Raw genomic sequence first — 26,353 nt, 5'->3', positions numbered from 1 at the left:
TTTAGAAACCTGCAGACCTCATTGACTTATACAGTAAGAATTTGGCAGTTGAGTAAAATTTATAGAGGTCTGCTGACATAGGCTGGATGCTTATGACCTTGTGGCACATGCCCCCAAGGGTTTAAGTTCCAGAAGCTGACACTGAAGGGTTGCTTGGTGGATTGCATTCCACAAGTGCTGGGGTTCCCTACGTGGTTCAAGCCTCTTGGGTACAATACTGTTCTAGTAGCTGCTTTGCTTATTGGTCTCATTAGGAAGGGGAACCTTTCTTTGTCCTGTAGGGATACTTTTCCAAACTTCCTTTATAATTCTCTGCCCTTTCCCCCTCCACAGGCAGTTTTTGTCTAATGGGAAACAATGACATTGTTTGGTGGGGGTGAGCTGAACAGCTCTATCACTTCACCAAAGATGGTGGAAACTCTTGTCCTTAGTTCTACGTTAGGGTAATTGCGTTGGAGAAACATTTTTTCAAAATGTCTAAGGGGAGTTTAGAGGACACTGTTGAATCTTGGGAAGAAGTATGGAAAATCACTAAGTATAAGGAGACGACATAATGGAAGGTGAGAAGGAAAAGTAAACCAATTCTACTCAAGCCTGAGAATATTCAAAACACGTAACTAATCAGGACTCAGATAAAAATCTAATTCATGTAGAACATTTTACTTGCTGTGTATCTCATTCAATAAAACCTCAGAACTCCTGCTGTCCAATGGCCTGTAAATTCCAAAATGTTGGAAAAATCTCCCTCCCAATGACATAAACCTCACTATTCCCTCTATTAAACAAAAGACAAATCCTATTATTTGTCTTTTCCCAGTTCTGCTGACTCAAATCAACACCACAGGTACAGTCCCCACAGTGCAGATGGGGCCTGCTGAGAGAGGTTCTGCTCTACTTGCTTCCCAGCTCTGTCACTCTCTGTTAGGTTTCTACTCAGCCAGCAATTGTCTTTTGGACAATATTGAAGAGCTCGGAGTTATGTATGCATTTATATTCAGTGCAGGACCGTTGCTTAAAAATGGCAGAGCAAACTTACTCCGAGCATGGGCAGAGCACTCTTTGTATCCAAGCTTGTGCCTTACTTCATAAAGAAGCTGACATGAGGTTATTTTTATTGTCTGTTTCCTAGATATAGAGCTCATTGTTCTGAGATCACACTTTCAGCAGCACAGATTTTGACCACATATTTTCTGTTGACTTTAACCTGACATTTCCCGATATCCAGGCTGATGGTATCAACACACTGTTCAGCACAGGCATTTCTATTTTATTTACTTCTTTTAATAGCCAAGTTATCATTCTTACACAAACAGTAATAGCAGGTAATTGCAGGCATGTTCCCTAGCAGTGGGAATAGCATGGGTGTCTTTTTCTGTTTCTTCCCGCTGGAGGTTGGTTCAAGTCGGCACCAGTGCCACCCGAAGTGCAGAGCAGAGTCTGTCACCTGTACAACCACCATCTGTCCTACCTGCAAATTCATCAGGGAAGGAGCACAGATAAACAAGAGAGGAGCCTCTCCGTGAGGTTCTTCCTGCTGGATTGCTCCATCAATATTTCAGGATAGGGAAGGACCTGCTGCGAGTCACGGTGGACGGCACCGCAGAGCCTGCGGAGCTCAGCGGTCCGGATGGGCTCCCAGGAGGGCACCGGCTGCCCAGACCCTCACGAGGAGGACCTGAGGCACTGGCAACCCCCTTGGGCTTCCCAGCACGCTCCTACAGCAGCCGTGCTGCCCCAGACTTCACAGAGAAAACTCCCCAGAGTTGTGAATACAACTCCAGGCTCTAGTCCAGCTGTCTCCATATGGGTGAATAAGAAACGATGTGCTGACTCAAGGTGTGCAGTTTTAAGGGATATGCAGTCCTGTTATCTCTTGCTTTTATTTCTTTCTGTGCAGGTCATAACTCCACAGACAGCATATAAGGAGTCTATGTAGAAGATTTCTGCTACCACAGAAATGATCACCAAATTTTTGTTGGGCAACTCATTTGTGATCCTCCAAAATCTCTTGCTCTTTGTGCTTCAGAATGTGGCACAGACATCTGCTGAGACCAGTGACCTCTCAAATCCTATCCCAGAGTTTTCCCAAAGGACAGATAAATCAGTCCACTGACGGTATGACAGTCAGAAAAGTAAGCTTTACATCAGTAAATAGCATGCACTGTGTTTCTTCCAGTAGGATGCTTGTACAGGGCATTGAATGTCTGCTCCAGTGTGGTATACATAATCATCACTAAGACCAAACAGAATATTCCAGTATTTGAGAGTGTCAAGCCATGTACATTTTTTAGAATGGCATGGACAAGTTAAACTATGATTAAGATCTTTGATCTTTGTAGAACCATTTCCAAAGATCTAGCAAAAAAGCTTGTAAAATATATAGATGTATACTTTTTTATCAGCCTTCTGGCATAAAATTAGATCTCATATAGATCTGTGCACCTCTTGAATTTTCTGAATTCCGACTTTTTTTTCACAAAAGACAAGAGTGATCTTGACTAGCTTCACCCTATATAAAGTTAAGTGTATATACAGTTAAGTGTAATGCCAAAAGGTGGGCAGCTGGGCTCCCTGTCAAAAGAAAGGAGGCAAGGCTAGTTGGCAATTTGTCTTATTCTAAACTGGGTATTTAGGTTATCCTGGCAGAGTACCGCTCTGGAAGTGCCTGTCTCTACTGAGTATAAAGGGGTGCCAGAAAAGGTAAGACCTCCTGCTCTTTGACAGGTGCAATCAGTCCTGGCTCAAATAAATGCAAACCCTGTTTTACACACTTTTGAGTGTCCCATGTATTGTTTCTAATGTTGTATCTCTGCTTTACTGGGCCAGATTTAATAGATTTGTAACTTAGTGCAAAGCCATTAGTCATGAGGGGGTACTGACAAGAGGTGGTGAGCAGTTGTTAAGAATGACCAATTTTCTTTGCAGTATTTTGTAAGGTTAACAAAAATTAATTACGGCAGGAGGCAAGGATTGAACTTAGTTAAAGCCAGTGCCGCTGCAGTTGTCATCATGGCTAGAGTCACGTGTATGAAAAACATAACTCTGAGTTTACAAATCTTAACAAAACCTCCCATGTAAGATTTTAAGTCTATAGTTGTGTATCTTACTATTTTCTGCAGGAGGCTTCAAACGACTTTTATGTAAGCATCATGGTTCATGAATTCATCCACCTGCATAAAGACGGAGGAATACATTCATATGAACACAGTGCATTGAATGCATCAGGTACTTCACAGAGGAAGCAGACCACACTTCAATTTATTTACTAGTGAGTTAACAAAACATTATAACAGAGGATTTATTATAACGCAGAATGTGAAAATGGGTAAGGATCTGGTTCTGAAAATCGCTGAGTGCCTGCACTGCTGTGTGGGAATGATAGACTCCAGGGAAACATGAAATGCTGCACAAAAGCTGCACTACAAGAGTGTCTGTCATCATGGCACTGCCCATGGGACTAAATAAATACAACAGCTGCACTCACTTCCATTGCCTCCGATTTTCGTTCTTTAGTTTCTAAGACTAAACAGAATGATGAAGTTTTGTGCAAACACTACATTTCCTTTCCTTCAGATGCTTTCCAATATATCTGCCAGCGTTTATCACTGTAACAATTTGTCAATAAAGAAAAAGGGGGTGTAGTATTTTAGTCCTTGCTGCAATATTTCTTTAATCAGCTTCTTTGCTACAGGAGGTTCAGTCAAATGTTAACTACTATGAGCTACTGAAGTGATAAAAAACAAGTATTGCAGAAAATCTTTCCAGCTCCGGGACCAAGTCTATGACGTTTGACTTTTGTGACAAGTCCAGTTCAAAGCTTGTGAACAGCCAACACATTAGTAAAATTAGGTAACAAGTTAGAAGGAAAAAAAGAAGTCTCATGAATCTTTCACACTTTCTCATGCCCGTCTGCAATATTTTTATTTTCCTTTCCTGCTGTAGATTAGTGTATGCTGTAGTTACAGAGCTGGCAGGACCAGGTGTAGATACCTGAGCAGAAGCATATTGCTGCAAACTGGTGTTGTGCAATCCTGAATACTGTTGGAGGCAAAAGCAAGAGATTTGGTGTCCCACAGCAATGGCTGTGACACTGCTGCTTCTGTGCTACAGAGGTTGCGTTGCTGGGGTGAAGACTAAGTGCTCGTGTGTCTTCCACCTCTCCTGATTGTATTTTGCAGAATTTCTCTTCCACATCATAAGTTTTTTATCTGCACTGAGTGAATATTGTTCTAGCTTGTCTCTTGTTATTGCTGTGATTGAAACTACATATGAAATTTCAACCAGCTCTCCAGAGACTGGAGACCGTATTTCTGTAATATCACGCAGACCATTTTGTATTGTTCAGAAACATGGACTAACTTAAGACAAATTCTTAGAACAAGCCAACATTTCCAGTTAAAGCTCTATACTTGTAAAGCTGCAGAATTATTACACCTGTATTTACACATACAATTTATTATTTTAAAGATAAGACAAGTTAACTGTAGCATCCAAAGTAACACCATCTTTCTTAAACAAAAAATAGGATTTACTGGCAGTGTCTCAAATACTTATTCTTTACTGCTGGCAAAATGTGAATTGTTTAAATGGTGACAAATACGTGCAGTTTACTCTCAGCTTTCTCCTGGTGATTAGATCACCAACTAACCACTTAACTTGTTTTATCACTGTTTGTATTAGGAAATGAGTGAGTCTATTTCCGCTTGGACAGCAACAGGAGATCATGAAAGTTGGGAGAGCTTCTAATTCTTTCATTCAACATGACTCATATAGTAAACTTGAAAAAAGAATAAAAATCCTGAAGCCATTTAGGCATCGACGACAAGGAGTACAATTTCATTTCTGTTTTCATGTGATTTGCTATGTGAAGCCAAAAGGAATCATTTTTAAGACTGCCTCAGTGACTTGGGAATCATCAAACTTATTTTTAAAGGGAGTTGGGGCATGCACACTCCATGCTGTGACACCCCGTGCAGGGACACCCCAAGGCTGGGCTTTGGGACCTAAGCCAGTATCCTCACGTAGCAACGTGCTGCTCTGTGAAGATATAGCAACCTATAGTACGGAGCTACTTCAGGGATCTCCCAGCTGAGTTCCCTTCACAATATAGACATGATGTCAAGCACGTGAGTGACTAAGTATTATTAAAAATCAATGGGATACTGATTTCTGTTTCTAGTAAGGATTTATATTTCTGTAGAGAATAGATGTTTCTATTCCTTCATCCTTTCATGGGAAAAAGCTGACAAAGACTTGAAGACAAGATTGTTAGCATCTTTTATACCATCCCGATGCTATGTGCCCAAAGTTAGTAGCAATTATACAGTGGTGTGGAGTAAATGTTTTGTCCATGGGTATAATTATGTTCCTGTTTAGTTTCTTTTTTCTGCTTAGGCTGCTTGCATATATCTTTATTTTCTTTTCTGATGCCCTGTATTACCGAACTCTGTAGTACTTTACTTTGTGAATTGATACACCTTTTGACCAAAAACATTACATTTTGGACACCTGCCCCTTGATGCATAGGACCGAGTTTCCCTGCTTCCCAAGTGCTGGAGGCTACACATCAGGTGGTAAGTATAGTCAATGGAGAGACATAGGCAGTTTTAGAGTTCACTTCATCTCCTCCCAGAACAGAAATCTGAAATAGGCTTGATGAGTTTATTTCCCTTTGGCGGTCTATTGACAAGCAAGGATGCAAATGCCCGTTTTCCTCAGCTCAGGTGTGGATATGTAACTTTAGATGTCATGAATTCTGTTCATTGAGGCTTATTCTCCATAGTAATTTTGTTTTTTTGGTTAGCTACTGTTTTTAAAATGTTTCCAATGAGGACAACAGTTGCTAATGTGACTATAAGCCAATGGAGGGTCAGGATGACTGTCTGATCTGGGCTAGATATTTATTGAGTGTCCCAGTTTCTTTTATGTGTCCATAAGATCAAGCTTCAAACAACAGCTTCTTTGTCCTGTTCCAGAGCCATGCCTATTAAAAATAGTTGTATTCCTGGTGCAGTAAATATTCCATTTACTAGTGAGCTGAACAACTTTTTGTTCCTCTTATTGTAAAGAGAGATCACTGGTAAGCCTAAAATTAAATCCATCAGTTCTGTGGGGGTTTTTTTGTTTTGTTTTGTTTTTTATAGCTGTTGCACAAAATGTTAAGGCCCATATATAAGTCAGCTTCTGCCTGCTTGTACTTCTTGCCAGCACAAAATGTAAGAACTTCCTCTCTCCCTCTTTCTTCATTTCATAGTGACCTATAGAAAGGTGGAGAGTATTGTTTATAGAGAGGCGGGATATCAAAATTTTGTTCTGTGCTGCCTATGGCTGTAGAGATTGGAGGAATCATGGGCAGTGTTCAGCCTTGTACAGACATGAGGCTATGTATTAAAGAAAACACTTAGAAATCTGTGAATCATCCCCCAGGCTCCAGCATATTTTCTAAAAGCACTCCAAGAAGATCTGCAGAGACTTAGAAAAATTGCCAGTACATTTCCAGCACTCTAAAGGCATTCTGAGACATAATATGAAATCATCCAAAGGTATGCATTTCCATTGTAGGGGATGCTGTGAAGTACTGATGAAGATTAAGTGAGATGAAATAAATCTCCTTCATGTATGAGCTACAGATCAGATAGACCTTAGAAAGTTTGGGTTTTGGTTTTTTTTGCTGGTTTTTTTTGTTTGTTTTTTTTAGTTTGTTTGTTTTTGTTAAAGTTCTATTAACCCTTCCCTTCCCATTAAAAGACCAAAAGAAATGTTGGGATTACAGAGAGGTGAGGTACAGCTTTTTTTGTTTGCTTGTTTTCAGCACTGGACAGCAGAGTGAATGATTACAGCTCCTTGCATGAAATTAAAATGGTCTGGGGTTTAAAGCAGTGTAATCCTTTCCTTAAACAGAAATCTTTCTCATGATAGAATGAGAATGATTTGCAATTTCTGTAAGAATAGGCTTCCAATAGCAGTTATCTGCCCATTGGTAACACTGATAGGCAAAGGAAACCTTATATCGTGGCATAAGTATAGCACATATGGCAAATTTAATGAGCTTAAAATCGTGTCTTGTGTATCCTCCCATGTGTTGACAGCAGATATGTAAGGTGCCCACGTAGGGGCAGGGGCTGAAAAGGCCAAAGACTTGGGGAAGTGCTGATGTTTTGTTCAACAGGAAAGACCAATTCACAGCTTAGCTCTGAAGAATATATTAAGAAACTAAACTCCAAGTTTGAGACTGTAACTGATTCACTGGACATGGGAAAGGGGGGACAGCCAGAGGGCTACACAAAATCTCAAAACAGGTGAGTCTAGAGGCCTAGAATACTTATAGAATAAAAAAATCCAAGCAATCTTCTGCAAAATACTAACAAAACCAGCAGAGACTTTTTACAGGTACCTTCTCAATTAGGTGACCGCCAGCATATTTGGATGTTACTTATGCCAAAGCCTACAATGCATTGGTGATTTTAGCTTAAACTGACAGTAATGGAAGAGTGACAGATGCTTTGTCTGCCTGCTGAGGAGTACAATCGTATGGAAATCTTTGGACCATTTGAAATATTTATGTTACCTAGAAACTATGCTATTCTCAGTTAAATACTCCTCTCCATTTGCTAGGGTAAGGGAGAAAACATGCTTCATTTTGAACTGCAAGCAGGCTTTGCTGTACCACACCAGGAAACCAAAACTGTATTCTTGATGAGAAGGACTCCCTGTTAGGTACTTTAACAGCTCAAAGTCAAACACCATCTGCAGGTCTCTGAGACAGTTTTCTTCCATCAAATGAAGACAAACAAAAATCCTACAATCTTCCAACCTCATTCTAAGTGAGGTTGTTGATAACAAATTGGAAACAATATTAAAAGAAAGTGTCTCCTACCCCACTGGTATTAAAGATTGAGTGACAGAGGATACAAAAAATAGCTGAGTATATACTAAGAACCACCTGGGAGTATGAGATGTCACCTGTATAATGTTATTCCGCTACTCCAATGGAAGGAGACATCTACTGACCCATTAAACGTAGGCAAAACCTAGTAGGGTAGGTTTCTGGCTAGTCACACAATCTTATCTTGGGGGACTAGTTGAGGGTTATTCCCAGGAAGGTTCCCTTGCCTGCAAGGAGCTCCTAATAGGGAAAGGAAAGATGAAGACATAATTCCTGAAGTCATGCCTGGCACCCACTTTGGAAAAAAACCTTCCAGAATGAAAGACAGACGGCGATCTTAATGAGAGAAGCTTCACTATGTCTACATTAACTTGATCGGGTGCCACTTAATGACTTTACTTGTCTATTTAAATTGTCTTGCAAAATTCTCCACAAGTTTTATACTGGCACCTGGAAGGGCAAGGCCCTGTTGCTAGTCACATGGGCTCTTATTGGGTGATAACACATTTTGTGACGCAGTCTCCAACTATTCTCTTCCCTTAACATTGAGGAATGGTTGTCACAATAATGAGCTGTCTAAAATCAAGCCTAATTCAGAGAAAATGAAAACTAGACTGATGCTTTGTTCAGAGATTTCTAGCTTGTTCCCTCCTTCCTCCCACCTGCAGGGAGGTAAGAGGTAAGATAAGGTGCGCGTACAGCAGAGCACATCTCCTTCTTGCTGACCTCTGACTCCTGCAGGCAGTTTGCAGGTGGGAGCATTCCTCACCTCCCTTCTCATCCCTACTTGTCAGTTCAGGCATGGGAGACACTGGGCGTACAGCATCCTTCTCCCCGCTCTTCTTAGATCCAAAATGCAGGCAACCCTGATGTGAGTGTATCGGTTTAATAGTGGCTGCAGGAGATGAGACTTCAGCCCTCTGAGAGACAAGTGTCTTCTCAAAGGGCACTATATGTTCCCTCTGTAGTTAGTTGAAAGGTACAGGCATTTCCAAAGGATGATTCATATAATCAAAATTTAAGTGTGTAGAATAGATGGAGTGAACCCTCTAGAGGACTAATTTTCTCTGCACTGTCTGTTCAAGTAACCTAGATGACAATCTCAGACTAGATGCTTGAATTTTACAGGCCTGCAGTTAGGTGAGGTGAACCCTATCTAAACTTGAATTCCAACCACACCGTATCTAGAAAAGCACTTTAATCCACAAACGTGACTGAGTTAAACCCACGTAGCTATTGAAATAAAATGGGATTTGGGTGTGGGGATCCATAAATTTTGGAAATACCAGTTTACCTAGTGGAAGCTGGCAAAAACAATCATCCAGTAATCAGTCATTTACAGGCTGGGGTTTTTTTTCCCCTGCAGATGAGTCATTTACATGAATAGTCCAAGAACTATAGTCCTGTTTTTCCTGTTCAAACATGATCTCTGTAATCCTTTCAATTTCTTTTGAGGAACAACTTCAGTGCTTTCTGTTTTCTTTAACGCAGTTGTTGCTTTGATTAATGATTTAATTGTTTAAACAGTTTGAAAGCGTAAAGACTGCCTCTAAGCCAGGCCCTATTTAATGAACAGCAAGAACAAAGAAGCTGCAGTACATCTTACAGAATTAGCTTCATTGTGGTGGCCCTGGTGAGATCACCAATTCCCTTGTCCACCTCTGCAGTCTAGCCATTATTTTCCGTGGAACAAACCCTGCCATCTATACTCAAAATTTAATCAGGAGAAAAGACACAATAATGGCACTGAGAACAACTTCTGGCGCAGCCCTGCATAACCTGAAGCTATTTTGCCTTCCCTGCAGTAGCGTGCTCCATTTTGCTTGACATGATGATTAAGCTCAGCAAAAGGCAGCACTGTCGATCCTGAGGAAAGCCAACCCACATCCCTGTCTACCCACTCTTAGAAGTGTGATGAGAAGGCTTCACTCATTACCTTTACCTCTTTCTTTTAAGAAGGATAGCAGCGTGAGAGAGGTTTTTTTGAAAGAAACATTATACATTATCTGTGTGCTTTTAAGTCATATCTTCTTAAATCCCCTGCCCATTTCTTTTCAGGTGACGCTGGCCTCCTTCTTGTCACAAAGCATCACCCTGTTTTATCTCCCCTCCCCTCCCATATTTCTTCTTCTCTGCATCGACCTCTTGCCGCAGTGACGATCCTCTCGGTTCCATTAATTGAACTTTGATGGTGTCGAAATAGAGGAAGTATCACTGTGCTGGTGTACTGCTGTGCACCACTTTCCATAAAAATACACTTTTCTCTTTCTTCTATTCAACGCTTCTGTTATTTTAGCTCTCAGTGCTGTCATCGCTTTGCTTGCTTCCTCAACTCGCAGCCCAGCAGAAAGTAAGAAAGGCAGTCAGCTTTCAGCTCAGGATGACCACTCAAATACATGGAAAGAGCAAAAGCTTAGTTTCATAATATGGGAGCTGGTTTGTTCTTTTTTTCAGAATCAGAAGTGCTGAGAAATGCAGAGCAGGCGCCGTTCTGCTCTCCGGCTTGCTGCACGCTACAGTTTGTTGGGCTGATAAGTGGCTCTGTGCTTGCACATGAGTAGCTCATGACAAGGGAAGTGATTCAGTGCCCAAATGTCCTATTATCAAGAATGTTCAACATGTAAAGTAAATGCCTGCTCCTGGATGAAGATAGTGAAGTTGTTAAAAAAAACCCCAACAACATAAACCTGCTTATGTTGTAATTAAAACCACAGGAGATAATGTGAGTGCTACGCATTCCTTGGGCTGTCAGCTGTAAAACAGACGCTATCTTCCGCTTTATTGCATGATTTATTTTATTTTTATCTGCTTAAAAGGTACTCATTAGGGATGAGCTGCAGGAGAATGATTTTTGGATAGACATGGGTCGAAATGAACACACAATGAAGGGTGACCTTTCAAAAGAGGGATTACCTATAAATAGCAATGGTTATCCCTCACAGCCTTCTGACATAAGCCTGCCGAGAGTATGAAAAGGAGACCCTTTCCACCAGTTCCTCCAGCATGATTTCAGATTGGCACATGGCACATTTTGGCCATGAATAGCTGAAGAGAATTTGCAAGGGATCAAGCAAAAAGCCTTAGCAGCTGGCTGGCTGTTGATATTCCCCTGGGTTTAAAAATTAGCTCAGAGCTTCCTTCTCTTTCCCCATGAACAATGGCACACACTTCACTAGAAAGGAATATTAAGATTTTGTGTTTGAAATATGTCACTTTGGGAGCTCATTTATTTAAAAAATTAATTGTAGCAATTTTTAAAATTAGCCAAGCAGTGCCAGCAGAGTTTATTCAAACCCCAGAGGGCTTTAGCATCAGGCTGCAGTTCTTAACTACTGTTTTAACTTCTGCTCTGCACCATGGATCTATCAAATCCTTTATTTGGAATGAAGAAGAATTGGTATTCCTGGTCATTTACTATTGTTAAAGTGAAAGAGGTGAGTGAATTAATCAGGAAAAGATACGGTCTCTTCTGTTTGTAATGCATGTTCTTTGGTTATTTGTCCTGTGAGATTGTCATAAAATAATATTTCAGATATCCTATTTTGCGGACCTTCATATGAAGGTCACCCTGCAAAGAGACAGTGCATAGAAGATGATAATTTTAAATAGTCAGACGTGGTCAGCATCTGAACACTCCTGTATTCGTTGCACGCTCACGTATCTGTACCGTGTTTTCAGGTGCATCCTGCGTGCAGGCAGAGATCACCAGCAGCCCCTCTGCAACAGGCAAAACCGCTCTGTGTTTCTGACTCCTGCGGCCTCGTGTGCTTAGGATAACGATTCTGATAAAAACAAAACCAAAGCAGCTTGACTGCTGTTGTTAGATTCATATTGGATAATTACTATGTTTATCACCACTATTAAAAGAATGATTATTAGTGACCAGGATCTGTATACAAGACCGAGCCCATGTACTACATACTGTTGGTAAACAACGTAAGAGACGGTCTTTGTTGGAAGGCATTTACAACCTAAATAGCCAGGCAGACGAGAGGTGTTATTATCTCCACTTCACAGATGGTGACCAAGATACGCAGATATGACGTGCCAAGGGACACAGCAAACGTGAGGGGGCAGGGAGGGAGCGAGCCAAGCGCTGAAGCTGGGTTACCAGGCTGCCCTGACCGTGACCACTCTTCCTCGCTGCTCCCGCTGCAATCCCAACAGCCGTCGGGTTTCCCTCCGCTCCCGGACCGGAGAGCATGACAAGCAGCTTCCTCTCGAGCGGCTCCAGCCCCGGTTTTGCCTTCAGAGTTGATTTCTGCCAAGCGGTGCCAGGTTCCTGTTTACCCGGGAAGTATTTGTTACCGCTTGGCTCCACGAAAGAGATTTTTCGATTCGGTTTTGTAGATGTTGTTTTAACGCACATTTGACAGTTGTTTCTCTGCTTCAACATCACGATCTGGAAGCTGTTCACTTTGGATGTTTACAGCTGTTGTTGGGTTTAACAGCACTGCTTCATTCAAACCTTTCCACAGCCCAGAATTCCGCCTTGAATTTATTGTGGGGAAATGTTGCCTGTAAAAAAATTAGGGTTCTTAAAGATGAGTTAGTGAAAGGGGTTATATGATAGCGTGCTGGTACTAGAAACAGACTCTGACCCAGAAGATAGCTTGCAGTCCTGTGTTGCTGCTGCCTACGATACATGACTTATCTTCAGTGCAACACCACTGAGCGTTGCAAGTTCTCTTCTGACGTGAAAATCCCCGGAACGGTGGCAGGGAGCAGATCTCTCTTTTACTATTGCTATCCTGTATTTATACTCACATGCAACTCCAGCCCAGGATCAGTGTCCTGTTGTGACCTCTCCTACAAGCCAGGTATAGAAAATGATCCCTAGCCTGAACTACCAGGAGAATAGGAAATGTCAGCAGATGCTAACTGCCAATTTACATCTCCTGGTTTTCCTTCCTGCATAAAACTGAGGGTAGCTTTATCATGCAGTTGCCTTACTGCTCTGCTCTAACTGGCAGGTTAGTTTTTAAATGTGATTTATAATGTGGATCTTGTTTCTGTGTTGGAGTGTTTTTGGATTACAGCATGAAATTTGAATGTGTCTAAATAAAGGGAATGCAGTGGTGGTGGTGGCTGGGAGGCAGGGATTATATGAAAGCTTTCAGGACGCTCTGAGCAGTGTGCTGCAGTAGCCAAGGGATTTTTATGGGCACAGAGGCACAAAGTAACCCCTCTAATCCCTTTCTCACTGGCTTACAGACTCTGAAGAAGCTTAATAATTACAGCGGAATGCAGTCAAAGTGTTTTTAAGGACATATGTGCAGAAGCTTATTTTAGTCATTTCCTAACAGCAAATGCACTGGCAGATTCTCAAGCAGAAATCTGAGTGCAAGTTCTCCCTTCTCCCACCCCCCCAACAAAAAGATGATGATTTACACTTATATCAGAAAGAGGCTTAACCAGTGAGGAACTGAGGGAATATTTCCCAGCCTTGTAAGATTACGATTTTTCCACAGCCACACCACTCACCCCTCTCTTCTTGGTGAAATACAAAACGTATCCCTGTTCTGTTGAGCCTCCCAGATGGGCTTCTTCCAGTAAAAAGGCCAACAGAAAGCCTGCACGTTCCCTTTAAAATATTCTCTTCTGGAGAAGTATTTCACCTTCTTTGAAATTACTAGTTCAGCTGACGGTGACTCTGCTGCTTATGTATCACTACCCATAAGTATGTCCCTAACTGCGTGTGTACTATATATATGCATACACAGGAGGTGTCCAGGAACTGTTTCTGTGCTGAGCTGTTAGTTTCACAGCTATGTCATTTTTGGAGGAATCTGTGCCTGAAAGGAGAAAGATATGGTGTTACTCTCTCACCCTGGAGAGTATTTGTGGTTTTTTCTCTTTGACAGTCTTGCCCAATTCAAAAATTATGGCGTGGATTTTCCCTCATTCTTCCTCAAATGTCACCTCCTAAGAAAACTGGGCACAAAAAGATTACAGCAACATGAAAAGTTTTTTCGAGTATTAATGGTAGAGGAAGATAGGAAATGTATACTTGTTTTATGGTGCATGCTAATGCAGTGCTTGGCATCCCACTGCTGTTTGGGATATAAACGGCAATAGAAATCAAAACACTTATATCTCATTATTGCATTACTAACTAAAAATGGGCTATTTTCTCAGCTTTGTAGCAAAGATGAAAGTTTTGTCCGCATACTTGCCATTTCTGTAAGACACTCTTGAGACTTTTAAATTCATATTAAAAAAAAAATGAGGTAAGAATTAACCTCAGCTGTCTGGAATTTCTCTTTTCAAATTGCAATATTCTGCCTGAATCATCAAAAAGACCCTAACTGAAGTCTTGATCCTTTGTTGCCAGGGAAGAGATTGCTCATGTTAGGATTGCAAATTAACTTTAGTTTGAACCCTTAGCGTTTGCTATGCTAGGTCCAGTTTACTGTGTGCGAAGCTTGGAGATGAAACAGTATAAACTAATCCAAGATCTGCTTTTCCTGTTTTGGTACTGAAAACCCGTAGCGCTTTTTGAAGAGAGTGTTTGCCGAAGTGATATGAGCCTGAATCTTCTTTTCTGTGACCCCTAACTTTTTTCCTGGGGAACCGACTCTCCTTGTAGTTAGTGCTTTCCCACCAAAGGAAGGGCAGCCTGGTTCATGTGCTCTAAGTAGTTTAGATTTGAACTGATTCAGCAAATCTCCGGTTTCAGCATTGGAATCTAGACACCAGGATGAAGCGATGGCCGTGTGGATCCCAGCACATGCTCGGACCCCAGTTGGCTCCACATGAACATGGGTGTCATTGCACCCACATCAGCCCCCTGCACCCTCTTATACTGCTTTTGCTTGCTTTGCACAAGAGATGCCAGAGACCTTCTTGACAGCAACGGGAAAGACGGAGCCTTCACCCCGCAAATGGGAATGTCTCCTTCCCCGTGTGGTGCTACACATCCATCCCTCAAACAAAGCTTTAAAATTGCCTGAGAGCCTTCAGAGAGACACAGCACCTTCACTGATATTTTGCGGGTGGCATAGAGTAACCTCACAGTATTTGAGATGGGCAGGTCTATGCCAGTCTAATGTCCTATTAATACATCCCAGCTCATGATAATACAGTGTGCTACAAACTCTTAGACTGCGCTATCTAAAAATTACTTATGCTGAACAAAGTTTCTCTCATAACTGGTTCTGTAGGCTTCTGTGGAATGACTTAGTGTGAACACAAGTGGCATAATCTGACCTTTCACATTTATAATTGGAGTTATCAGCTTAAAAAAAAATAAAAGTGTGGGATTTGGATCTTAGATGCCATTACCCCAAGGTGCTGGCTGTAATTAGGGTTTTTTCTCTTCGAATGTTTCCAGGAAAAGCTGCTTCCTGAGCAGAAGAAATACGAAAGATCAGGAAAGTGACTAACAACATGGAAACCTTAATGACGCCTATCAAGTGCAATAACTGAGAACACCGCAGATTGTGGCAAGGATAACAAAATGGGCTGTTTAGCACAATGACTGCCAGCTATTGTTTTTCAAGCAAATGACTGAGACTTGGCGATGATTAGTCTATAACCAGAGGAGAGGAAAAACACAAAACAAAATGAGAAAGAGACAGGAAATAAAACCCACAGACAAACTTCATATAGACATGAATTTCACTCCAGAAACAGTCAATGATCAAATTTACTCCTCATATATGCCAATAAAGTCAGCACATTTACACTGGGTTAAGTTTAATCTAATGAGCTTGATCACAAGTTAGCTCTCTTTCTTTGGCAATAAATATTTTTCGCTGCTTGAATACATTCAGCCCTACTTTGCACACCTTCATGCTGCTCCATTGGTCTTATTGGTAGGAGGGAATACAGACGGTATTTCCTGATGAAATAACTGCAAGCTCTTGCAGCAGAAAATCACCACCGATGACAACTCTTCATACCGAAACAACTGTCACCCATAAACACATCCATTTCCGTGGTGTCCGTCTGCCCCAGCAGGGACCTCCTATTACAGTAGGAACACAATCTAAAAGGCAACATGGCATTAAAATATTGATGGAACGATGTTAGTAGGAAGGGGAATGCATATTTAATAAGTGCCTAGATGCTTTTCATGTACACATGTGACACCAGATCTCTCAGGCTAATCAGAGTGACGTTGGGTCAGTCCTTGTGACGGGAAGGTTCCAGACAATAATGGGGATATCCTGTTGTAGCTGGCTTGAACGTCTCTTTCAGTGCCTTGGCAGGAGGCAAGGAGCAGGGTAAGTGATGTCTCGAATCTAGCTTCCTCCTGGGGACACTCTGCAGGTTCCTCCTGGTGGTGCCTCAAAAGACCCCTTTCCTCCATGACTACCTCCTTTGTAAGGAAGCACGTGCTTTGAGATGCTGCTGTTGTAGCCTTCCGTGGGCTGATAGGGAGGCTGGAAGACACAACATTCATTGTGGTTCCCCACCTGGAAGCTGGGAGGTGGCGGGACTCCCGATCCGCCCACGCGAGGAAGTCCCAGTCTGCCCGGTGAAAGCATCTGAGGGGGTAAGACAAAAAGCTCACTGTGTCCCGAACACCCCCTCCCAGAGAAAGGTCAAGAACAACATAACCCAGGCTATTAATAGCAATGAGCTGTAAAAGCTGTGGCTTCTGCATCGTGAATCTGCGGTTGCCACTACGATGCCCGTCAGAACCTCCAGTTCCACCTTGGCCTGTGCTGGGCCCCCGCACGTGGGACTGTAAAACTGTGTGTAAATGGATGCGCGCACCTCCGTCCTCTGGCTTCGCAAAGGTGCGAACTGCAAGCAGCTGTTAGGTTTTACAGCCGTGACACACAGCCTTCAAATAGTTGCTCGCAGATACATAAACTTTAGCCTTTGAATTGCAAAATTGTCCTTTGTGTTAAAGTACTTAAGTAGCCCCATGTGTGCTGGTGTATGTGTGTGTATGTGTGTTTAGGTGCTTGCTCCTTTATTTGGCTATTATAACACTTACCAACAGTCCCCCGTACGTTTTTATTATTACCAGCTCTTCTTTAGCTCTCACACACCACGCATTTGGTATGAGTAATAAAACTTACTTAATTGCCGCAATAAAGGCAACTTTGTACATTTGAACTCTGGTTTTGAAGGATTTTCCATTATATAACTATATACTTTTAAACATAGACAATAAAGTAATGGCTTAATAGAAAAGTACTTAGACACAGTGGTAAACCTTATTATGAATGTCAGCTATTGGTGACTAGAGTGAGTTGTAGATTGCTTTTTAGTCCTAATCACAGCCACTGTGTTTTTCCATCTGAGAGTGTATGTTTTCTTTCAATCAGTTAGGTAGTGGTGAGAAAAAAATCTATGATAATGAGAAAAAAATCAGCTCAGTTAAAGGAAGAGAGTGTTTTCACAGAACCTGGACAAAGCTAAAGCACACTATGGGCAATTATTTGTAGTCCATTACATCCCAGGCAAAGCATCCTTACAAAGCTTTAATAGTTACTTGTGCTGAGCCAGAATGATGCTTTCATTGTAAACGTACTCCATGTTCTGGCACATCGTCACAGCCACAAGTCTCTGAGGATCATTATGTTATCACACATTTCCCTTAAGATGTATTCAGTGATAATGTTGGTTATAAAGAACTTTAGAAAAAGATGGAAATATCACTATTAGGCCAACTTTTACATATATTGCCTATTTACCATTTATAGACTCACTAAACTTGGGTTTGATTTGTTTTACAGCTGTTTGTTGCTTTGTAAAATATTAATGGGAACAGTAGAATTTATTTGTGATAGAAATGCCAGAAAGTAAGATGAAATGAAAACAAAAACTGGAATATAAAACTGAAGACTGGGAAACTTCTCTAGCTCCACCTTTTACCAGGATATTCAGGAAGAATTGAGTGAAATCTATTAGAAATAAGTGAAAGTGCAGGACTTTTGAGGAATCAAGTTACTCAAGCCAGTATTGCCTAATTTAGAGCCCTTCCTGAAGTGAAGGCAGCACAGAGAACATATTTAACATGTGTATGGAAACAGACAGGCAGATACTAAAAAGGGGCCCACAGCAGCATCGCAGCTATTTATTTAGCATATTGAGATCTACAGAAGTAACAGAGCAGCCTATACAAAACACTTCCAAATGAGCTGGAACAGTAAATATATGTATAGTTGGGAGCATTCAACGCAAAATACACACTGAAGTTGGAAGAACTATAGAGCAACCACACTGTATTACATGAAAAATGCCAGTTTGGCTCTCTGTCTATCAAGTAACAGCCATAATGGAGAAAAATGCATCTGCATTCTTCTCCTGGGCTTTTCCTGTTTTATTTCCTGGGGCAGGCTGCCTCCAGTGGAAAGGCAAGGGTGACAACACCTGTGGGGTGGGCCAGGCTGACCCCACTGGAGACCCTTTGCCCCCAGCATTACACATGTCCCTGCAGTCTGCTTATGTTGACATTCCCAGAAAGGAGCTGGGATGCCTTTTGCATGGGTTTTCTTTGCAAGGCAAGGTCAAAAGGGAGAAGACATGCCTTCATCTTCCTTCTTCCCTCTTCTCCTCTAGTCTTGTCCCAAAGACCTGGTGCCTCACAAGGGCACAGGGGCAGAAAGATCTCTGGCAGGACGGAGGACCAGGTCTGTACACAGAGGCTCTTCTCTATGTGTCAATCATAGAATCATAGAATCATAAAATGATTTAGGTTGGAAAAGACCTTCAAGATCATCGAGTCCAACCATCAACCATGCCCACTAAACCATGTCCTGAAGTACCCCATCCACTCATTTTTTAAATATCTTCATGAGGAAGACTGGCTCAAGGGGGGCTGAGCTGGCTGGATCTAGACGAAGGGCTGCATACGCTAATCTTCCTGAATTGAAAGGATTGGACAGTGTTTTACTCACTGCAGCTCCAGATCAGAATAATTAGTGAATTAAAATGGATTTTCCACTAGGCAACGTGTTGCTGAGGCTGGTTTTAGAAGGTTTTTTTTTTCCCTCCTTGTTAATAAAAAAAAAATAGAAATCCAAGACAGCTGTCTTGTGAGGGATCTGTATTCAATATTAGAAAGCTACACAGCTGTGAAGTCTGGATGCTATCATGAAAATTGAATAGCAGAGACATGGCATTGCTGGAATACAACCCACTTTGTAAGTGTGCTGGGTGCTTGGAATGTGCATATCACACAATAAAAGTGCTGCTCTTGTTTGTGTTCAAAGCAAGAGCACCAATAGGCCTGTGGAGCTGATGTAATGAGATTAAGGCTGCCCTCAACAGCTGAAATATTCAGTTCAGCAAATGGATATTTCAAACGTAAATATTTATATGGGCCAAGGGCTCTTTGTTGCTCTGCTATTTTGACATTTTCAAATCCCTCGGCTTTACTTTTGTTACAAAGATGGTCTATTTGCTGACAAGAAGAACAAAGGTCAGTGGCTAGTTATGCAGAAATGGTGTTATTATCATAGCAAAATACCAGTTCTCCCAGCCCACAAAGCCATGATTCCATATGCTTCAACATCATAACACACACATTGATGGAAATAATGCATCCCCCTGGTTGTTAAGAGGAAATACAGTAATAAAAAGAAAGAAACAAGTTATTTGAGGTCCTGATTGGATAGAATTAATGGTTCATCAGGAAGAAATGTTAAGTGCATTTACCTTTCATTTCAGAAACATTCCCGAGCTGCTCTTAATAACCACTTTTTATATTTTTGCAGGACTGGTATTCACCTTCAATACCATTGCTATTGCAATTCTTCATTCATTTAACAGTGTGCTCACCTTTTGGGTTTCACCCAATTTAGAGATCGAGGAGAGGTTTAGGAGAGTTATATTTCAGCTAAAATTATTACTATTTTCTAATCTCTAAAGCTTTAAAATCAATACTACATTCTTCTCGATGTTACCTATACGAGTGATTCCCTGCCTTTCTAGGACGAGAGGAAATGGCCTCAAGGTGCGTCAGGGGAGGTTTAGGTGGGATATTAGGAAAAATTTCTTTACCGAAAGGGTTGTCAGGTATTGGAACAGGCTGCCCAGGGAAGTGGTTGAGTCACCATCCCTGGAGGTATTCAAAAAGCGCGTAGACAAGGTACTCCAGAACATGGTTTAGTGGGCATGGATGATGGTTGGACTCGATGATCTTGAAGGTCTTTTCCAACCTAAATGATTCTATGATTCTATGGCTAGGTGTCACTGCCACTGCTTTTTCCTCTTCCTTTGTGTTTCCCCCCCTCCTTCAATCTTCTGTCTCCTCACCCCTTCCTTACTCTTTCCCCTTGCTATGCTTTCTGCTTTTCTCTCCTTTTCCTTCCAGTTCTTGGGTATCCTGCTGCCCCCAAGCAATGTGCCTCTGCCTCCTTGCCTCCCACATTTTTACTGTCTTCTGCTATTCTCCTGGGCTGCTGCTAGCTCCTTCTCAGCCCACTTCCACCAACTCAGATCCTCAAGCAGAGTTTCTTAGTTTGGGCTTCTCCCCACTCAGTGCTGTCTGATTTTTCTTATTGCCATGTCTCATTAGTGGGAACTGTTGAATTATAAATAACAGCTTCTTGGAAACTTGAAACAAAGATTGAATGTTTACCAAACCACTCTTTGGAAGATACCCAGGCTTAAATTCATATTGTTGGACTTCTGCCAGAAATTGTTTTCTATAAAAATAAAATGCCAATAGTTTTCCTGAGGAATATATACATATGGAGAAGAAATTCTTCCAAGATGATCAAAGAAAATGTAGGGTGATGTGGCCTTGCTGCTACCTGCCCAGGTTGAATAGGTCAAGTTCTGAGGATATTTATTTTAGCCCACTTAAATGTTTGGGTCCTCAGTATTGCTGGCTACTTGGTGCTGCTTTTGATGAGGGATGTGTTGATGCATTATTATTCATATTTGGTTGCATTCACTACCCAATTCAGAAACCAAGAGTTAAACTTTCAGCAGGAGCCTAATTATGATTCAGTTCTGGAGCTGTATTTGACTTGCAAACCAAAGTGGGGTGAAACTGTTCCCTGCAGGATTCCTTCCTCCAGCCTCCAGCATCCTGTGTGCACAGACCTCTGCTCATTTCCTCCACTCATCACCAAATTCTCATTTCTGGCAAGTGGTTTAGATTCTCCAGGCATTTTTTTTTTTTTTTTTAAAGCATTGAAACATTCTTTTTCAAAGCAAAAACTGAGCTACATTAATTGCCATGGAAAGGAAGTTTCTAAGAAATAGCTGTAGAATCAGGCTACTATGAAAGTACATGGGAAGTCAGGAGCACGCAGATGTCCTAAGAACATATGGCAAAGGTCGGGACTGTAAATACATGTATTATAGGGTAATGAGTGTAATACAGAACTCCAGTGTAACTGCAGAGCTCCAGCTAGCCTCTTAAAAGAGGAGGCCTGAGGTAAATGACCTCAGTTCTCCTCTAGTCCCTCCACTTTTGCTCAGTTTTCAGATATGAAAACTTATGTCTGAGCATTTGGACCATGACTAACAAATGCTTTTTTGATGGAGGTAATTGAATTTCCACATGGAGCCGATCACATATTTTGTTAACAACTTACAGTACTTTCAGGTCACAACTTGTGCGTATCCTCTGATGGGAATGGATTTGGAGACATGCGCTGGTGTGTTTGTGAGAGTAGTTCCCTGACCATTAACTGTACCATGGTTCAGTCAAATGAAAATCTCACTTGCCCACCCTGCCTTGCCAAAGATGAAGTAAGCATTGACAGCATTGCTTTCATCAGGCAAAATATTTCTCAAAAACATTCTTTCCAGGTCACTGAGAAGCTCATGCAGTAGCTTCATTTTTTGTGTGCTTTCATATATTTTCCGATGTGTGCATACACATGTACATTCTGGCTTGCAACTTGCCCTGAAAGAGTTGCTCAATGATAATTTTTATCTGATTAGAAGTAGAAAAATCTTGACTTCGTAATAACTTCATGCTCCTTTACCAGTTTTTTTGAGCCAACCACATTCACAAATTTCAGAAGTTGTTCATTTTTTGTTGAGTTCCTAAAGTACAAGCACAAAACTCTTGAGTTCTTCTCTTGGGCTCATTGACTTACCATTGGAATCCTTTAGGCATCACCCAGATTCAGTGTCTGGGGAAATCTGGCTTTTGCAGCACTCTGCTCTCAGATATTTTTTAGTTTATCCCCAGTATCAACTTATTGTATGTTTTACCAGTGATTTCTTCCCTTTGAGTTAGTACACTGACTCCTCCCTGCCCCACTCAGCCCTGATGAGACACAGCTGGAATGCTGGGTCCATTTATGGGCTCCCCAGTACAAGAGACACATGGACATACTGGACTGAGTCCAGCAAAAGGCCACAAAGATGTTTAGGGGATTGGAGCATCTTTCATATGAGGAAAGGCTGAGAGAGCTGGGACTGTTCTTCCTGGAGAAGACAAAGCTCAGGGGGATCTTATCAATGTGTATAAATACCTGATGGAGGGGGATAAAGAAGACAGAGCGAGACTCTTCTCAATGGTGTTTAATGAATGGAAAAGAGGCAGTGGGCACAAATCATTTAAACATAAGAAAACACTTTTTTACTGTAAGGGTGATTGAACACTGGGCCAGTTTGCCCAGACAGATTGTGTAGTCTCCATCCTTGATGGTTTTCAAAACCTGACTGGACACAGCCCTGAGCAACCTGCTGTAGTTGACCTTGCTTTCAGCAGGTGGTTAAAGTAGATGATCCCCACATGTCCCTGCCAACCTCAACCATTCTGTGGTTCTGAAATTCTCCCTCATACTCCTATAAGATCCTAACATTTTTCTCATTTTGCATGCCTTCATGGTCTGCTTTTCCGAGACTGTTCAGCACAAGAGGCTTTGTGTGTACATCACATGCTGGTGTGGTTTGGAACAAGCCTTTTGTTTTGCCACAGGTCACATCTTGAGAACAGTTTGCCTAGTGATTTTCTTTCTTTCACATCTGCTTACGCTCTTAAATAAAAGTCAAATTCTTTTTGATCAAGCTTTCTGGTGCTTTTTTGAACTGAATGTATCTCATTTTTCTATAACAATTTGCTCAGTGCAATTTTCTGACTTACTTCTCACTGACATTTCCTTTTGCTTGCATGTGTTGCCTGGCTAGGTTTTATGGCACACAGTGCCTGGAAGGTTGTATACATACAGGTATCAAAGCATTACTTTGTCTCAGGTCCTGCAGTCCCACAGAAGCTTCCAAATAAACTCTTCACAGAGCACTTTCTGCACATTTGGACAGAAGAAAATAACTCTGTATTACCATCACTACCTAAATGCCATCAGAACCACACCCCTGTATCTGTACTGATGTTCTTTCCCTATGAGGAAGTCAGGGCTTTTATGTGGGTGGCTGTGAATCTCAGCTCCTTCTCTGAAGGACGGAGTGGGGCACCAGCTGGAAAGAAGGAAGGAAGGAAAGAAGGAAGGAAAGAAGGAAGGAAGGAAGGAAGGAAGGAAGGAAGGAAGGAAGGAAGGAAGGAAGGAAGGAAGGAAGAGAAAGAAAGAAATTTTAACAAAATTAGTGGGAATAGATTTCCTAAAGAGCAAGATAAAATCTTGGTGAAATGAACAGCAAAATTTCCAAAGCCTTCTGGGGGTCCACAGTTTTTTCTTACTCTGCCTCACTTTATCTCCCCATCAGTTTCATTCTCCTCTAGGCTGTCTACCAGGCCCTGCCTTTCAGTACTGGGAAAATCCTTCTCAAAACACTTGAAGTTACTCTGTGCTATTGATCACTTATGAAGTCATTTCCACAATGCAGTCCTTCAGAAATGGGATTGAGAGCTAGGCTTAGTTCATCATTGCAAAAACATGTTTCACAAAGGTGACCGCAGTAACAATGCTGCATCTTCTGATCCCCCTCTCCCAACCACTGTTTTTTTGTGTGTTTTTTTTTTTTTTTGGCGGGGGGGGGATACATATGTATTGAGCATGTCTTTTATGTCTTTTTCCTGCTACAGACATTTCCAAAAAGGCAGGGTTTTTTCATTTTTTCCTGACTATAAGCTGACAACTGAGCAAAATGGAGAGGGGAATGGAGCCCTTCTGAGCCGTGGCAGCTGATAATTACCTTGCTCTGCGCAGGGCTCTCCATAACCCCAGCACTGTGAGAAGTGTACTTGATTACAGTGAGTAAGCCCAGCTCGGTGTGAGAGTTCTGCTTCATTAGGGAAATAGACCTGCAGTGCTTTTGCTGATCTCATTTCCATCTCCATTTTTGCCCTTGCGTGTAGAGCTAAACTACCTTTATGCTCAAGTAGCTGCCATCCTTTTGTCCTTGGAGAGCCTTACAGGTAAATGCATGGAGGCAAAACAAATGGTGAAATATTTGGAAAAGAGGGTAGGGTGAGGAGAGGATAACCTGGAGGACCACTGGGTGCTCTCCAGAAAAGAAAGAATAAAGTCATGATAGGCTTATCTGGGGAAATAATAGTCCCTATCATTTGAGTGGGTTTGTTTGTTCAGTCCCTGGAGATAAAAAAAAAAACAAAACAATCTCTATCCCACAGGGAAAGAGGAATGATCTCCTCGTAGAGTAGGCAGAGACTAAGTACAATGATAACGATGATGATGATTTCTAAATTTTTAATTTAGAAAAATGGGTGCATTGAACATTATGGCTCAGCAGCCTGGCTCCAGCTAGGTTCAGGGAGAGCCCATGGCACTCCAAAACACTCTATTAAAGTAAGTAGGGACTCAGGGCACGAAGGGGGCTTACCTGAAGGGATTGTTTTTGAAACAGACTGATGTTTGCCAGGATGCATGTTTTCTTCTGCCAGTGATCAAATATTTAAATTATAATTGTGTGGATTTCTGATTTGTCAGCATTTCAGGACACTTGTAACGACATTCAAAAGTTGTCTCCCCTCAGCCCTGGAATTGTTCCTCAGCACTCAGCAGTGAGTGTGCAACCCTGAGAGCAAAGCAGAGACTTCATCTTGGACAGGAAAATTATTTAAGCATCTTTAGACCCAACTGCAGGTTTGGGATTATTTATTCTTTCATGGCCACATTGTCGAGCCCTTAATGAGTTTGTAGATGCATTGGCATTAAAGGGATGGTGCAAGCTAAGGGATAATTAGGGTGTATGTACACCCGAATGCAATGAAGCAGAGATCCCTGAGCTAGGGCAGACTGGGGCTAGTGCACACATAGTACGGTGCAGTCAGCAGCAACTAGCTTGGGGCTGAAGGCAGATAATATCCTCCTGAGACCATCTTGCTTCCAGCTAATTCAAGCACAGATGGCAAGTGAAGGTGGGAAGTAGGAGGAATGAGTATCCTCCTCCAGGTAATGTTGCTCTCACGCTCTAAGACACATTGCTGCCACATTTTTTGTGGCTGTGGAGTCCCCATGGGGTCAGGGCTGGGTACCACCACGGCTGTCGCAGATCCAGCTTGGCTGTCACCCTAGGGCTAGCGTAGACATGCCGTTAGCTTTTCGAAAGCCTATGTTACACAGGCTAGGAAGCAAGCTACTTGATCTGCTTTCCGCAGTCATGTGTGTCTTCAGCTGATATTCCAATTGCTGCAGTTCAGCTCACAGTAATTTTTCTGGATTGTTTTGAAATCTGTAGCTACAAAAAGCTGGGGTTTTGAGCCTAATTTTTTCCTCATTTACATCATTAACTTTAAAAGAGGTCCTCACAGTCAGCTGTACAAAGGGAAAAAAGACTCTGACCTGACTGTCAGAAAATAAGGGCCTTAGCTCTCATTGACATGACCATTTATATCCACTCTTAAGACCCCTTTATAGTGATGGGCCTGCTGTGAATTTGGTTAGTGCTCTGCTGCAGCATATTAGGCATGACAGAAGCAATGAAATGGGGCTTGTTGCTCTGCCAGCCACCCATGTTCCTTCTGATTCCTTGCACCATCATGGAGCGATGCTGCTTCTCCCCAGCCTGGTACAATTCCCATGCCTGTATACTCAGTAGCTTCCTCTTTTTTAATGTATAGAAGAAGATCCACTACATCAAACCTATTCATAAAGCTACTCTGAACTGAATAATGTTGCTTAAATGAAGTCACCACAGAAGGAAAGAATGGTCCATGCTATTACAACACAGAGCAAGGCACTATTAGTGGAAATCAGGTAAAACAAACAAAAAGCTTTCATTGCAAACAAACCTCTAACCTACTTTTTAACATTCCTTCAAAGAAGAATGACGTTTATTTCCACCAGTGGCTGAGGTTTAAAATAAGATCTTTCCTATTATGCTGCTCATGACCTCCTTAGATCTTGTCTCAGTCATAGTGCGTGGAATGAAATGGAGTATTACAGTGTTGGCTCCCAAGGGACGCTTGAGTCTTAGTTACCTTTTGAATTAACTAAACCTTTTGGAAACATTAAGCCATTCCCATGCTATTGTGTTTCATCTGGTCATTTTATTGGTTTAGTTAGCATTTTATGGTTTACCAACCTTGATCAATATTGTCAGGTCTCTCCCTAAATCAGAACAATCATGAAGACAGTTCACTTAATCAAATTCTTCTCAGCTTTCTCACCTCAGTAC

General features: G+C 41.7%; 1 long non-coding RNA gene across 1 annotated transcript; it reads left to right on the top strand.

The window, feature by feature from the left end:
- The first annotated feature begins 11,241 nt into the window (after nucleotides 1-11,241).
- LOC128135686 (uncharacterized) lies at nucleotides 11,242-15,655 on the top strand. Its single transcript, XR_008233204.1, has 2 exons — nucleotides 11,242-11,319; nucleotides 15,219-15,655. It is a non-coding gene; the product is annotated as an uncharacterized LOC128135686 (long non-coding RNA).
- Nucleotides 15,656-26,353: the final 10,698 nt, after the last annotated feature.

Source organism: Harpia harpyja, chromosome 23 (assembly GCF_026419915.1).
Source record: "Harpia harpyja isolate bHarHar1 chromosome 23, bHarHar1 primary haplotype, whole genome shotgun sequence".
NCBI lineage: Eukaryota > Metazoa > Chordata > Aves > Accipitriformes > Accipitridae > Harpia > Harpia harpyja.
This window is presented reverse-complemented; position numbering and strand designations above follow the sequence as displayed.